The sequence below is a fragment of the Mus caroli genome, unplaced genomic scaffold (genome assembly GCF_978045245.1).
Source record: "Mus caroli unplaced genomic scaffold, Mus_caroli_1 scaffold_19, whole genome shotgun sequence".
In the NCBI taxonomy this organism is placed as follows: Eukaryota; Metazoa; Chordata; class Mammalia; order Rodentia; family Muridae; genus Mus; species Mus caroli.
The window spans coordinates 12,985,050-13,000,681 of NW_028227274.1; positions in this window are offsets into that span (position 1 = coordinate 12,985,050).

Consider the following 15,632-nt stretch of genomic DNA (forward strand, 5'->3'; position numbering starts at 1 on the left):
CCACAGCATGTCTATGGATGAGAAAGAGTAATGTCTACAGTTCGCATTGCCTACTGCGGGTAGTCGCTCATCTTGGCGGAATAAACCCTCCTAAACATTGTTCTTCAGTTAAATTGTACGTGCATGAACAAAGTTATTTTCCCTAAAACAATTATCTTGCATATATTTCTTGTCTGTAGGAAAGTAAAATAGAAAACTAAAGGAGACTTGTGTCAACTATTGAAATGTAAAGCAGTAATGCTCATCAGCGTGAATAGGCCTATGCCAGCCAAGTTAGGAGCATGTTGGCTTGTTATTACCATAGTAATTCACAGATTAAATTATAAAGTACAAAAATTCTAAAGAAATTCTTACCATGTGTTCTTCCTTGTCCTGACTTCCATAGTCTCAGAGAACTACAGACATGGAAATAGCAAAGCCCTGAATTTACATCCAACACCAAACAGTGCCTGGGATACTGTAGGTAAACAGCAGTTGATTTACCAACAGTACTGAATTTAATGTAAGATACACAAGAAAAAAACAAGTAGTCTCACATTGTTTTCATTGTCTTCAAGATGGAAAATGTGAGAAAAAAATTAAGAGAAATTTGGGTACTATAAGAGGGAAGCAGCAAGCACCAACTAACACATACATACATGTATGTGCATGTGCCCATCCCCTGCAGATGTGGCAGCTTCTATTTGCTTGTTTAAGAGATGTGTATCAATAGCTTGCAAATTTGTGGTGGCCTTTGAGAGCTACTATAGAGACAAGAAAAACAAGGTCCTGCCTGTGCTCATGAAGGATGTTAAAGGGATGCATCAGTGGATAAGAGCACTTACTGCTTTTCTGAAAGACTTGGGTTCAGTTACCAACACCCATATTAAGCATCTCACAATCACCTATAAATCTAACTCCAGGGGATTTGGAGCCTGTAGTCCTTGCTGGCCCTGTGCTCATGTGAACTTACATATAGATACATAACCACTTGCAAAAATAAAATAATAAAATAAATCTTTAAAGAAGGTCATTAAATTTGTACAAGAGGGCTGGAGAGATGCTTCAGCAGTTAAGAGCACTGACTGCTCTTCCGAAGGTCCTGAGTTCAAATCCCAGCAACCACATGTGGCTCACAATCATCTGTAATGAGATCTGATACCCTCTTCTGGTATGTCTGAAGACAGCTACCGTGTACTTACATATAATAATAAATAAATCCTTTTTAAAAATTGTACAAGAATATTAAACAAGGGAATTACTAGTCAGCATAACCAGAGACTAAAATTTCCTATGAAGTAAGTGAACAGGATGGGACTATAATCATTGCAGGAACATGGGACCTGACACTTGTTTAAGAGGGAAGGTTGCTCAGACGTCCAGGATGAAAAGAACTGAGTCAGAAGCCTCGGGTATCAGTTTTATACAGCACAATCAACTTATTGCAGGCCTTGATTTTAATACATTGTGTGGAAAGGAAGCTTGAGAAAGATTGAAGTCATATGGCTATGAGAGATCAAGCAGGGTTAAAGGTTGGGGAGCTGGGGAGCACCCTGAGACTGTCACACTTATTGGGTCTTCAGAAGGGCTTATGTGAGTCAGACTAGTGTGGCTTTTTTTTTCTTTTCAGATATGTGCATGATTGGCGTGTGTGTGTGGTGTGGTGTCTCTCGTGTGTATACAGTAGCATGCAGTCTCCTGCACCATATGGAGAGCACATAGGAGGATGCCAGGTGCCTGCTCTGTCACTCTGACCCTTACTCCTGTGAGCCAGTGTCTGCCACTGTTGCTGGAGCAAGTCTTGTCCCCACTTACTTGGAGTTTCACTCAAAATGTATTCACTCTTTGCAGAGGTGAATCATGCCTGCGTGACAGACAGAGGCCCTGTGCTCGTCTCCAATGTTGGAGAAAGCTGTGATCTCCCTCTCATTTTCGGAGTCTGCTGTCACAGGGCAGACTTTTCTGCCCCTCCCTGTCCAAGTGTCATTCTCCTAGGCAGCCATAGTGAAACAGACCTATTGTGGCTGCTGTCACAAATGCCATGGCTTTCTGGCCTCTGGTTGGCTTCCTAATGAGACCTTGGAGCAGAGGTTAGAGAGTGAGGGAAGAGAGAAAATCTTTATCTTTTTTTCATTTCTGCCTTTCAGAGTTGTTTAGTGGGCATGAGGTATGCTTCAAAAGTTCATGTCAGCACCTGCTCATAGCTCAGGGACCCAGGATTACTTTCTTCCTTCCCTGGTCCAGTGGTACCAACTCCACCCTTTACTCTGGTTATCTACACTATCTCTGAATGATTTACTCAAAGCCCACTTTGTCTCTGTAGAACAATATGCCTACTGTGCTTTCTTCAGTGTCCTCAGTCTTATTTCGTCATCTGGTACGGTGCCTTCTGTAGTAAAAGTATTTAAATAAATCCAGGCATGGGGTTTCTTCCTGCCTTAGACCATTCCCACATGAGACACACACACAGCCTTTATATTGTAATGTGCCTTAAGCAACACAATAGCTGGACAATTGCCGACTCTCCTTGCTGTTAGAATCTACCTGCTATCCATAACCCAAGTTATTCCTTACTTTGTTTAATCTGGGCTGCTCTTCATTCCAGCTAGTCAGCCCTCTGGGCCATGTTCTCTTGGCCTCTGGCCCATGGCAGCTCTCCTTTCTCCTCTCCTGCAAGTTCTCTCTCCCATGGAAACTTCTTTTTGCTTCTCTTCCTTCTTCTTCCTCATGGTCCCAAGCCCCAGAAACCTCAACCTCACCCACATATCTCTCTTCTGCCCAGCTATTATTGGCTATTGATCTCTTTATTTACATCTTTCACCAATCAGGATTACACTTACCATTACAATTAACAATAAAAGACAAAACTTCAACAACTCTCTATCTGGTAGAAAGAAATCATAAAGACAAACTTTCCGGAAGAAGGCATACAGATACCTGACATTTCAGTGTGGTAAAGGCATGGCATGCATTCATTGAGTCATTCCTTCCATGCCTTGTTAAATGTCCCTCTTCAGGATGTATCTTTCTCTAGGAATCACGTATGGTGCTGCAGTGGCTTGCCAGATCTGTTAGACAGGGGTAAAGTTAGGCAGTCAGTCATGTTCTTTGAAGAAATGTCTCAAGAGATAGGAAGGCTACTTAACTTTGGAGTAGCAGTTCAGTCAATGGAAAAATAAAATGAAAATTAACTCTAGACTTGAAGAGTCAGGTAGAAGTGGTGGGAAGTGAGGCAGGAGGTGGAAATTCTACTCAGGTCCTGTGGTGAGAAAGGATGTGGAGTATTTGGAGAAAGAAAACATCTCAGCATGGCTAAAGTAGGAGGTTGCAAATGCTAGCAGGAGATTTTTGTGCTGTGTTAAGGATGTAAACTTCATTTCAAAAGCAATGGGGGAGGATCAGGAAGTAGACCATGGAATTGCACTTCCAGGAAATTCATGCTGTACCCAAGGCTGGAGACAGGGAAATGTATGAGGGAACCTTTACACTCATCTAGGCAAGGAATGATACTGACATGAGCTAATGTCTGAGCTGTAGGAGTGGGAAACATGGAGAGGGGGAGAAGTGGAATGTAAGATAACTAGCTGATGGCAGAAGAGGTTCCTTGAATACATGGAGATCTGCTTAGCAACATGAAGGTGAACCTCAACCTCAGAGTCTTTAAACATATTCAGCCAGGCATTTCCACTACAGAAACAGCCATCATTCTGAGCTTTCATGGAAGACTAGCCTTTCTGTTCTTACAGTAATTAGAACTGGGTCCATCAGAAGGGTATGCTGAGAATAAATATTTGCTAAGTGAATGAATTAATCAGCCATCTTTAAAAAACTGTTTATAATATAGCCTTAATAATAATAATAATAATAAATTTCTATTATAAAATTTTCACTTTATCTTCCTGGGCAAAGAATGGCCTTGAGCAAGAATAAAATCAAGTAACTTAATGCTTAGAAAATAAAACTAAAACTATTTACTCTCTTGGGTTGAGAAGGATATTCCAGTAATAAATTTCAAAAGCCTCTACAGAACTTCTCTTCTTAAAAAATTAAAAACTATTGCAAATACTGTTTTTATGATCCCAAGCACAAAGATATATCTTCCTTTATGTATTTTTTTAGGCAGTCCAGCATGCTATGTATTAGTGGTAAGATATTATGTTTTCTCTATTCTGTGTAATGCTGTCCTCAGCACAAAGAAATAGATTGCCATTTTTAGAAAAAAAATGAATACCACTTGCTAATTTATTAAGTTTTTGCAGTCATTATCATATTTTCACTTGAAATAAATTACTCTAGCTTTCCAGATATATTCAAAGCAGAGTCACTATAAACAGATGGTCATCAGAAATTTTTAAATAGAAAGCAGGCGTTTAGGGAAACAAACAAACACAAAAACTGTGGGCCAGTAAGTGATGAGGATCTCTTAGCAAGGGATCTGATAACAAACCTAAGGAGATGAGTTCACTCCCAGGACCCACTCAGATAAAGGGCAGAACTGACTGCTGCAGGGTTTTCCCCAGTAGCCACAGGCATGCTGTGGTACTGCACACATGCGTACACTCGGGCACACACAAAATAAATAAAACTGTAATGAAGGAATTGAAAATGTAAAGGTATTTGAGCTTTGGCAGCAACAAGTTCTTTAAAAATCCACAAGTAAGCCGGGCGTGGTGGCGCACGCCTTTAATCCCAGCACTCGGGAGGCAGAGGCAGGCGGATTTCTGAGTTCGAGGACAGCCTGGTCTACAAAGTGAGTTCCAGGACAGCCAGGGCTACACAGAGAAACCCTGTCTTGAAATACAAAAAAAAAAAAAAAAAAAAAAAAAAAAAAAAAAAAATCCACAAGTATTAAATGTAATTGGGGTCATGAATTTATTTTGATTGAATAAATCTACATCATTAAGTTATTAATCTTCCACAAACTTCAAGGGAATAGAGTTCTTCTAAGGACAACAAATGGATTAGATGGAACTGGTTTGTAAATGTTCGCTATCACTTATGTGTAGCTTATATGCAGTGATATATGGCTTCATTTGGATTTGGTCTTGCAGCATTTTGAGTGGTTATCACACATTACTCTGTACTGTATTTTCTCTCCAAAGCTAGTCCTAAGTGTCTACTTGTACTCATATGCTCCTAAGAGAAAATATTTAATCAGAAAATAACACTCTGTTTTCTGTGACATTTTTCTTCTTACATTTTTATTGTGAAAGGCACCAATGAGACACTGGCATGAGAAATTTTCTCCATGTCCTAGCAAAAGAAATTGTGTTTTTCTTGATTCTCACTATTATATTTTGCATTATTCTTATACTTTCAATTGTATACTATCTTATACATTTTAGTAGTGTTAACTCTTTATTGTCTTAAATTTCAGTAATGGTTTTCCCTTTCATATTCTCTCATCTCTGCTAACATCTAAAATGTTTTTACAGTTTAATACAGTCAATGATACGTGGTATCACGCTTTGAATTAAATTATTGTCTACCATCTTTCTTTTATGATTATACTAAGATGAACAAATAATAAAGCTATAATCAATATTTGATATATTTTAGCAATGAAAATAAGTTGCTTAAAATTATCAGATATTTTCTATACACATGCATATGACGATGGTAAAATAATAGTTTGAGAATTGCCTTTCCAGGAAAAAGTTTTTATACATTGAATTAGGGAAATTGGCTGATAGTTTATGTTTTCGTATTAAACACATGATTTTGCTTCCTGTAAAAATAAAGTCTTAGATTTTGGTGAGGCTGAGTGGTCAAATCATTGGCCCTGGAAGAGTGGAGATTTATGTTTAGATACTCAGAGTCCATTTACATATTGGGTGAACGTAGGGGCTTTCTATGATCTCAGCTGCAGAGTAGAGGCAGGGGTTCCTGCAGCAATCTGGTGAGCCAGATTAGCCCTATCTGTCAGAGAACTGGGGGTTAATTAGCCTATCCTGCCTCATTAGATGAGGTGGCAAATTGATGCACTATGATTTCTGACCTTAGCCTTGGGACTATACACACACTTACTGCTACACACATACACACACTGCCACACACATACACACACTGCCACACACATACACACGTGCCTCTACTCATGCAGGCATGCATGTACACATATGAGAATGCAAAAAGAAATAAAAGAGATGTCTTTGGGTATCATTGTAAAGGCTATAAGGCCTTACGTGTAAACACTGTGAAATCAAATTTGCTGTGGAGAGTTTTATCAAAATACTTTCCAATGCATATGGAATTCGATTCTGGTTCAAATGCTGGGCAATTTGTTTTTAAATTAAGTATAAACAAGCTCTATAGTATGTGCATGATGAATGAGTAAGCAAAAACTACTCAAAAGTTGTTTAGGTGCTCCACAACCATAAACTCAGTAGCTCCCTCAGTGTAACACCTGCTTAATTAATGACAAGTTTTGTTGGGTCAAAGCCCAAGCATGGCAAAGTTGGTTCTGTACCCAGAGAATCTAACAGCTAAAATCAAGGTGATAATTGGACTTTTTCTCCATCTGAATCTCACAATTTATTTCCAGATGCAGAAGTCAACTTCCTGTACTTGTGAGGCTGAGACCCATACTACCTTTTTGACTCTCAGTTGGGAGATACTCAGTTCCTAAAGACCAAATACAATCCTGCCCTGGTTTCTTTCCATCTCTATAAACAGAACCCAAGATCCCCTCCTCTCGACTCCTTCCCACACTTCATAACCATCTGACCTCCTCACGAACCCCTCCCCACCCCACTGACTTCTGGCTATGTTTAAAGAGCTCAGATAAATGATTAGCCCAGGCCTGAGCAGGCAGTTCCCTATCAGCAGGTCAGTGGGATTTGGAGCTTATTATATTTGTAAATTCCCTTCCACAGTACCTGGGCCTTAGTGCTCTACTCAATAACCTGGAAGCAGATAAGCCAGGCACACGGGGGTTGACAGGTCTGTGAGCTCACTCAGGAGTCTTCCCCTAGAAACAAACACAAATGTCTGGGAAAACGGAATTAAATATGTCCAAATGAATATTTTAGTGATAAAGGTAATTGATTGTCTTTTTATTGATTGATTATTTATTCCACAAAAGTACTCATATTTTTGAGAAGAGTTGCATGATCAAAATAGCAGCTGTGAATACAGAGCTTTAAGGCAATAAAGCAAGGTGGGAACGAGAACGCAAAATCTGAGGATGTTTTCTCTGCCCACTGCAAGGAGCACGGGATGCTCTGTAAAACCCTGCAGTGGCTCAGGCAGGCTGTATAAATGCTAAGTGGAGTTTTAGACCTGGTTTTGAAAATAAATGATGCTTGGCTGAAGTTTCAGACTCTGAAGTAGCAAAAAAAAAAGAAAGAAAGAAAGAAAGAAAGAAAGAAAGAAAGAAAGAAAGAAAGAAAGAAAGAAAGAAAGAAAAGAAAGAACCCAACAAAAATAAACTAATAATAATAATAATGATAATAATAATAATAATAATAATAAATAAAAGCTTGGTGTCATATGAATGACTAAGACACAGAACCTAACAATCTGACTTAGGGACACATTGGATGTTTAGAATATGAATGATAACTTTGTCGATTAGATGATAAGTCTTAAAATCAAACCCAGTCTTGCCCAGTACAGATCTTCAGGGAGTTGTAGTAATGACCTAATGTGAGCAAACTCCTCTTAAGTAAATGAAGATAATGTCAATGGAAAGGTCAATCGTCTTACAGTGGAGAATCCCAAAGATTAAGATTTTTGGATACATGGCATAGACTGAGTAATATTTTAACAAAGTATATTAAACACAAAAAATAAAAACTATTTATATAACTTCATTGTTGGTATGCATGAATGACATTTGCCATGCGAATCTGAACTGATAATATGAGGTATACCAGCTTTGGATAAGTAGCAATGCATTTAGTTTGCTTTATTTAGGGGCTTTTGTTGGAATGCAATGAACATTGTGGAATTTATTACTTTTTGAAAAATATGAACTTTGGCTCAACAGATCCTAGTGTTATCTGAACATAGTCACTGGAATTGCGGCTGGAACTGTGATAAACTCCAGCCTTCATTCTGTTATGCCACAGAAGATCTCCGACAAAGACAGGACTGTATGAAACATAGCAAGGGAGATTCTCAGACTGCCGGTTTTTGGGTTTTGTTCAATTTAAAAGTAAGCAGCCGACGGGTGGTGGTGGCACATGCCTTTAATCCCAGCACTTGGGAGGCAGAGCCAGGCGGATTTCTGAGTTCAAGGCCAGCCTGGTCTACAAAGTGAGTTCCAGGACAACCAGGGCTATACAGAGAAACCCTGTCTCGAAAACAAACAAACAAACAAAACAACAACAAAAAAGTAAGCAGTCATCATATCATGCATTAGGCAAAGGTATGTATGTATGTATGTATGTATGCATATACATATGTATCCATAAATGTACATACTATGAATTGGGATTCACCTGTTTAGCCTACATGATAGAGACTGAGTACCCCAACAGCAGTCATTTGCCTGCCGATAGGATGAGAATTCCATCTTGACCATATCAGTCATCATCTGGTGCTGAGGCCTCAAGCTTCCACAGAGTGCTGGTCTCCCATCTGCATTGGAAGGCAGGGAAGCTAACATCCATGGAAGCAGAGAGTGGCAGCAGCAAGGACAGACGTGCTTAGCAACTTCAAGTTGAAACAGGCAGCTCTGCTATCAGCACAGGCCTTTCCATATCTAGAGTACCATTTGGAATCATCTTCCCACTCGTGGGGATTACTCCCCAGGTAATTCCTGTTGGAAAAACACTCAGAAAATTTGCTCAGACAAATACCTCTTAGTTGATTTTGCATAATTTCGTGGATGAGACAAGATGGCAGGCTGAAGATGCTGTGGGCCATTTGGCTCGCCATGACACCTCAGTACACATACATCTTTCCCTGGGACAGAGTGGATATTGACCTACTCTTTCTTTTAGCCAAGCAGCCTAAAATCCAGCAATCTCAAGGTTGTCAGATCTCTGAGAAAGCAATTGTCAAAAGGTATCCTGGTGATTTTAGCTATATCTTTGAAATCTAATTTTTATATTACTTGATTCGGCCTTCCCCCACCCCTCTCTCTCAGACAACGTTCCACTGTGTAGCCCAAGCTAGCCTCAAACCTACTATGTAGTCATAGAAAGTCTCAAACCCATGACATATCTCTTGCTTCTGCCTTAGAATTGTTGGGTTTACAGGCACACCTGGCTTTGGTTTACTTATTTATCCATCTTCATTTGAATCTTTAAACCTGAATCATCAGCTTTTCCTTTCCTTTATCCAAAAGGCACTCTGGAAGAACTGTGTCAGAACACAGGTCCAAGGAAACACTATGAGCCAAACACGATGGTCTAAATGATCAGGAGGAGACATGGCTGAGAACATGAAGGGAGGAGAGTATAGACTCAGGCTTGAGTTTCAAAAGGACAATTGTGGGAAAGAGCAAATGTGCTCTGAAAAATGACACATACATATTTTATAGACCAAATGTAAAACCAGACAGTACCTCTTATCATAGCATACTTGAAATGGCCATTACAGTTGTTGGTCTCTTCCTGAGTTTTCACCGAAATTATATTTACTTCAGAGCATCTAGAGTTGGTTAGAGAGTCCACTTGTAAAAACCAGAATGTTCCTGCAGTTATTTCAAGAAGAAATATAGCTACTCCAGCACAGTCAGGGAGGAAGGGCAGAAAGCAATAAGGAGCTCTGTATTACTTCCAGAGGATTGATCAGCAACAGTGGAAGGAATAGGAGGGACAGATTTCCACACCAATTCTTTCCATGGCCAGTGAGATTCATGCTTAGATGGTCAGTGCATTCATCTATAACACACAGGTATCATTCTCATAAGTAACTGAACCTCTGAATTGAGTTTATCATGTTGTTGCCCTTGCTAGGCCATTATTTCATGCCTGAATGTTCATCTTCTCTCTCATCCTTTCTCCTCATCTATTGCTACTTTGTTTTTACTCATGAATTGTAGGTTACTGCTGTTGTTTACTGATTCACCCCCTCTGCTTCATAGATCAGTATCATTGATTAAACTCTGACTTCTTCTACACATTGCTTCTAACCATGTCTGACAGACATGCTCTTAGAAGCTAACTAAGCTGCTCATTGCATTTCCTCACTGCAAAGTACAGCATATTCTGTGTTTTGCTTCCCATTGCCACTCACATTCTAATTCTGGTACTATGTTCGAATGCTGTGATCCATGGTACAGAATGAATTTCTAACAACTGTTTCTTTTAATATATTCATGACATAAAAACAAGAATTGCTTACAAGATAAATGTTCTATTTCTTCAGAAAGCCATGACATTACTTATCTCAGAGACAAGATAAGAGAGGACAGTTCTAATGACATCAAGTGAATCTGTATTTACTACTTGAATCCACCTCAAGATGGATTTTAGAGCACCCTTCTGTCTATGCTGATATTTTCTTCATTTAGGGAAAACAAAACAGAGTGGTAGAAAGGATAACATCAGGATCATCTTCACCTCTGAATCCTTGGAACTGTAGCCTCACTGACTCTGTGAGACTGATTTGTTGCAGAATTGAATATACCATGGGGTAGGTATTTACGAGCTGTCCTGAGGAGTGCCTCTGCTTGTTTCCAGGTCTACCTTTTGTTTAATTCTTCAGATATTATTAGAAACCAGATACTTATTAAAACATTCTCCTAGTGAGATATGTCTCTCTGAGGGGGGAACAGGAAACTCTGCACTTGTCCCCATCAGCCTTTGCTTTGTCCTTTTAGGAAGTTAAGTTTTCTCGTGCTGTGAATGTTGAATGTGAATCATTTGGTCACATCCAGGGAAAGCCCGGCTCTCTTGTTGCTCTCCAATGCAGTTTTGCAGGCTAGTCTTATATCAACTTGACACAAGCTAGAGTTGCTTGAAAGGAGAGAAACACAACTTAGAAAATTTCTTCGTAAGACCCAAGAATAAGGCATTTTCTTAAGTACTGATTGATATTACAGCTCTCAGCCCATCATGGTTGGTGCCATCACTAGCTTGGTAATCCTGGGTTCTATAAGAAAGCAAGGCAAGCAAACCATGGGAAGCAAGACAGTAAGTAGCATCCCTCCATAGGCTCTGCATCAGTTCCTGCCTCCAGGATTCTGCCTTGTTTGAGTTCCTGTACCAACTTCCTGTGGTGGTAAACAGTGCTATGGTAGAGCATGGCAAATAAACCCTTTCCTCTACAAGTTGCTTTTTGGTCATAGTGTGTCATTGCAGCAATGGAAACCCTAGCTAAGACAAGTTGGTACCAGGGACTGGAGTATTCCTGACTATGTTTTTCTTTAGAGGAATAGGAATCACTTTGGGACTTTAGACCAGAAAATCCGTTGGACTTTTTAAGTGGGGATTAATGGGCAATACCAGTAGGAACATGGATAGTGGTGGTGAGGCTCATTTGAACAGTGATGGCCTGGCTCGAGAGGTGTCAGAATGTAGCCCAGAGAAAGTTCTTGTGATATTTTGGCAAAGAATTTGGCTGCTTTCTTCCCTTGTCCAAAAAAAAATCTGCCTGAGGCTAAATTGAGGTTTTGGAGCTTTGAAAGAGGAGATGTCTATATAGCCTAGGATTGACTCTGGTTCTTGGTAATTAGTAGCCACATTTTTGAAGATCTACAATGAAAAAGAGCAAGCCAAGCAAAGAAGAAATTTGCTTCTGTAACTGTAAAAAATGTACAGTTTGAGGAGAAAGGAGAAGCAAGAGCAAAGGACCTGGTGCTCTCAGGGTGAGACCTCACTGAGCAAAGCTTTCATTGTGTGAAAATGAATTAAAGGAAAGCTAATAGCCAGGCATGTCAGCTCACACCTTTAATCCCAGCTCTAGGGAGGCAGAGACATTAGGATTTCTGAGTTCAGCTTGTTCTACAGAGTAAGTTCCAGGACATCTAGACATAAGAAGGAAAGGAAACCATCAAAAACAGTAAGCTGATACAGATGTCATTGAAGGAGAGAGTTGTTGGAGATTGGTTCTAATGCTTTGTTTTAATCAGGAATCTGCATAATCAAATGCTGAAGGTTCTTATCCTCAATTGGTTTTTTGATCAATCAATAAAGATGCCAGTGGCCAATGACTGTGCAAAGAGAAATGGGGCAGGACCTTTAGATTTGCATGGGCTAGGAACTAGAAAAAAGGAAAGAGAATTGCTATGATTCTGGGCAGACGGATGGGACATGGAGCTGCAGAAGACAAAGCCAATGAGACATATGAGAATTCAGGTAAATGGCCACTAGCCACTTTCCCTACTGGGCCTGGGGTAGTAGAAGGTTTAGGAGTGCCTAGCCATTGTGTTATCCAAGGCATTTTGAAATTAACTGGTGTGTGTATGTGTGTGTGTGTGTGTGTGTGTGTGTGTGTGTGTGTGTGTTCCATTCGATAGCTCCTGGGTAGGTGCCTGCATATGACCTGCCTGGAGTGTCAAGCAGTGTAGCCCAAACTCACCACTACAACTTGCTTTTTGTTCCTGGTGTTACATTGTAGCAATAAAAGCCCAAACTAAGACAGCAGTTGAAACATATTGTTTTTTGTTTTACAGAGTGAAAAATTAGAACATTTAAAGGTGAATATATATATATATACATATATACATGTATACATATACATTTATATGTATATATACATATATTTGATGTGTACATATTTGATATATATCAAGTAATTTCAAATCAAGTTAGAAAGCTTAATATTATATATTTTTAATTGTATGTATGTATGTATATGTACATGGCAACCAGAGCTCAACATCAAGTACCATTTCCTAGGATGCTGTCCATCTTGTGTTTTGCTGTAAGGTCTCTCATTGACCTAGAACTTGGTGCTTCACCTAGACTGGCTGCCTCACTCACTGCCTTAGGGACCTACCTGTCTTCACTTACTCAGGGTCAGAGTTACAGGCACATGTTTCCACTTTGACTGGCTTTTTACTTGAGTATTAGGGTGAGCACACCGGTCCTCATGCTTGTATGACAAGCACTTTATGGACCGATCTGTCTCCCAGCCCATACCTGATGGATATATTCAAGTGATAAAACTCTATATGAAACAGTTAGAGCTACCTTCTTTCTTCAACACTCACAATCATGGAAATGTTTGTGTGCATACATGTGTGTGTGTGCATACATGTGTGTGTTCAACTTTAAGGCAGGGCCACAGAATATGAAGATGGGCCATTAAAGTGTCTTACGCATATAAAGCTGGGACAGGAGTGGTAAAGATGAGGACTCGCTTATAAAGCAATAAAAGCACAATGTGAGAATAGAAAGAAACTGAAACAAAGAACAACCAGGTTTTTATTCTTGTTGCCTTTGTTATTGTGGTCAATTTATTGATCTCAGTCTGTGACAGACAAAGCCTGGCATGTATATAAACTGTCAGAATGAATGCCTCTGGGTTTTGATAATCCATTGAATAGTATTGATCACCCTTCAGCCTTTTGTGGGGCTTTATTATTTGAATAAGCAAACTGAATTATAATTTTTAACTGTGTATGTTCCTGTCCACTTAAGTCAATGTTTCTTAATTAGAATATTCCCCCACCTTTAGAAATGATGTTTTACATGTAGTTAGTTCCCAAATAGTCTCACCATACTAAATTCTACATTCTAAATAAAATGATTTATCTTATTATCTAAAGAAAATTCTGCCTAAACATGCCTTTGTGTTTTATATTCTGACTTTTGCAATTATATTTACTTCAAAATAATTCAAAGTAATGTAAAGCTTTTTTCTTATGACTATTTATTTTATTTTAACTTTTTTCTGGATCCATCACGTACTGGTTTTATGATTCAAAAAAAAAAGTAATGGAAAAAACTGAGTGCTTTCTGTATTTTCAATCTAAACAATAAAAGTGAGTTGATCAGGAGCCATGGGTCAGGGGGAGGTCATCTGTGTGGAAGACTGAGTCTTTCCAAGCAAAGAAGATGCACTAGAAAGCAGAGTACTTATCCATTGTATTCCTTGGCTGCTAAATCATGGCAAGCACCCAAAAGAGCCATGAATATCACACAACATCCCTTCCTTCTACCTCATGTTTATATGGAGCGTGATGACAAAGACATATATTTCCCAGGAGTGGCTCAGCACATTATGGTCCAGAGCTTAGGAGATGGATAAAACAGAACTATCTGTCCTTTTGTAAGTTCTAGAGAACATACAGATGCTTAAAAAGTTATGATTTCTGACCCAGGCTAATGTGTCTCTGCTCTTCATTAACTTGAGTCATACTGCTAACTATCTTAGCCTAGTTGTCCTGTTATAACAAAATGCCTTAGACTGTGCAACTTAAAAGGATATAATTTCGTTGCTTGTGTATCTGAATGTTGGCAAATTCAAGAAAGAGTACCAGTGTCTTGTATTGCAGGGCTGTTCTCTTATCCAAGATGGGATCTTATTTCTGTGTGACCACATGGAGCAGGATAGACAAATTGTTCTTTTAACCACAAGTCCTTTTATATGGAGCTAATCCTATTCATCAGGGTAGACTGCTCGTGATGTTACTACTTCTGAAAGCCTTACATCCTAACCCAGTTGCAGAGAAGGTCTAATTTCAATGCAAATCTTGACATGGACACCATAGTTCAAATTGTCACAGTAACTAAAGATGGAGTTGCCTAATTCTCAAGCCAGAGGAATTTAATTCAAGATGGTTGCATACATTCAAATTTAAAATGAGAATCAGATTAAAAGAGTTTATGAATTCTATAATACTTCTATGTAGTTTCTGCCATCCTCTCACTCTACATCCTGGAGACAGTCAACTCATCTCTTTTATTTTACATATGACCCATTTGAGGAATCCCGGAATTGTCTGAATGAGCAGTTTACTCTGTACATAAATAACTTCTTACAGTGCATTTTTCAGTGTGAAGTGTACTTTTACTTTTGTCAGAGGTACAAACAAGCAGAGGCACTAGACTCCTCCCTTTCTTCTAGCTGGAGTCATTGCTATTGCTGGCTTATCTCAGAACTCGTAAGAGTTGGAAAGATACCGGTATCTCACTTGTTGAGTGAACTCATGATAGAAAACCACCAAATTATGCACTAGACATAGCTTTGCATCTTAAGGCAATAGGTAGAGAATCTGGGGAGGAGGCCAGCACTTGCTTTTGAGATACAGCAAGAGAGAGCTTTAAAACTCATTATTTTAGGCTAAATTGGTGTGGTACCTCCTTTTGTCTTTTGTCTGTGCTGGTTGCAGAATTATATATTAAAAATTTCTTTGTTTTCACTGGTCTCCAAAATCTGTTATTGTCTTATTTCTAACACAGTGATTACATATTAAAAGAAGCCAAACACCTACCTATGGTCACTAAGGAACTGCTAGTCTGGTTTGCAGGATTCTGGCAGAATGGCTCACTGCTGTCTAAGGGACAATACATTCTCTGTGCACAGAAAGAAAGCTAAGACCTCTTTCTCAAAGGACCATCATACATTTGACTACTGCATGTTCCTGCCTTGAATTCATGACCAGCCTAACAGAAATAAAAGTATTCTAGAGACACTTGTGTCTCTTAATCTGTCAGGCTATTAAAACAACGGCTCCTAAATTAATGGGAATTTCTCCAGAAATCTCCTGGGAGAAGGAAAAGATGGACACTCACCAGAAGAGAGTTTGTTTC